Source organism: Aphelocoma coerulescens, unplaced genomic scaffold, assembly GCF_041296385.1.
Source record: "Aphelocoma coerulescens isolate FSJ_1873_10779 unplaced genomic scaffold, UR_Acoe_1.0 HiC_scaffold_547, whole genome shotgun sequence".
NCBI lineage: Eukaryota > Metazoa > Chordata > Aves > Passeriformes > Corvidae > Aphelocoma > Aphelocoma coerulescens.
Genome location: NW_027183891.1, coordinates 10,001 through 11,382, shown reverse-complemented (window position 1 = coordinate 11,382; position 1,382 = coordinate 10,001).

The window sequence follows — 1,382 nt, the reverse complement described above, 5'->3', positions numbered from 1 at the left end:
TTTTTTCCCCAGGAAACTTCCTTGTTCCTAGCAGAAGAAAGATGTACTCGTTCAAAAATTAAAGGTTGAGTTTTGTCGAAAATACGTATTGGTCTTGAAACCGGGTTCTCAGGCGGGACAGGGCTGCTAGAGCCATACGGTTCCGGGGCGTTCCGGGGCTGTGGGGTTCCCCCGGCTCAGGGATGGCAGGAGGATGCCTTGTCTCCGGGGTCGGCTGCGGCCACCAGCGGTTGCCGGAGCCGTCAGCGTACTGTCCCGGCAGCGTCCGGCCAGAGGGCGAACAGGTCTACCCGGATCCGGGCTCGGCCGCGGCCGCCGGCCGTGCCACGAAACTGCCCGCGTGGCTCCCCTGGCGGCGCCCGGTCTCGGCGTGAACAGGTCTACCCGGCCCGGGGAAGGCTCCGGGCGGACAGGTCTACCCGGATCCGGGCCCGGCCGCGGCCGCCGGCCGCGCCCCGAAACCGTCGGCGTGGCGCCGCGGTGGTGCCCGGTCGCGGGGCGAACAGGTCTACCCAGCTCCGGCGGGACTTAGGCAAATTTCGGCAGGGGCCGGGTAGACCTGTTGCCCCACCCGTCCTGGAAGTTCACCAAGGGGTCGCTGTTTCTGGCTGCCTCCAGTTGCGTCATGGTAGGAGGCGGCGTGCGCCAGCGCACCGCCCCGGTCAAGTACGATTGGTTCTCTTGGAGGCGTCCGGGGCCTTGGACTCGTCTGTCCGTATTATGGGAGCGGGTGATGGGCCGTGTCCCCGCAGGCTGGCGGTGCCTGTGTCGAAGGTCGAGAGCGGCGGCCGCGCGCGCGGTTGCCAGAACGAAGAGTGTCGAATAAGCGGGATATGAGTCGCGTGGCTTTTATCCTGGTTTCACAGCCCCAGTTGATGGGAAAGGCCGAAAAAGAGAGAGACTGTGTGAGCCGCTTGTCGGCCTAGGTGGGGTGGCGAGAGACCCGTGAGTGTATCCTCCCTCCGACCCTGGCGGCTGCCGACTCCGTGCAGGGGGGCCGCAGGGGAAAGTCCGGTGGTGGCCGAGGCGGCGGCGCCTCGTTCCTTTTCTGCCCGGCCTTAAGCCGGTGCCCGCTCGGCGGGCTCGGTTTTCGGCTGTCAGTCTGGTGCGGTGGCTGGCAGCCGGTGGGGTGGACGCGGCCGGGGCGCGCTCTGTTTCGCGGAGCCCCGACGGGGCTTTTCCCGGCCCTTCCCTGAGAGCTCCGAGGATGGGCCCAGTTGGCCGAGGTGGCGGCGCCCCGTTCCCGGCTCCCGACCTGTGCTTGGTGTGTCGGCGGTGCCACGGGGACGCTCCGGTGGGGCGTGCGGCCTTGCCTCCGGCCTCGCCCGGTTGGCCGAGGGGCTCGGTGACGGGAGTCGCCCGATGTTGTGGCGGGGCGGCGG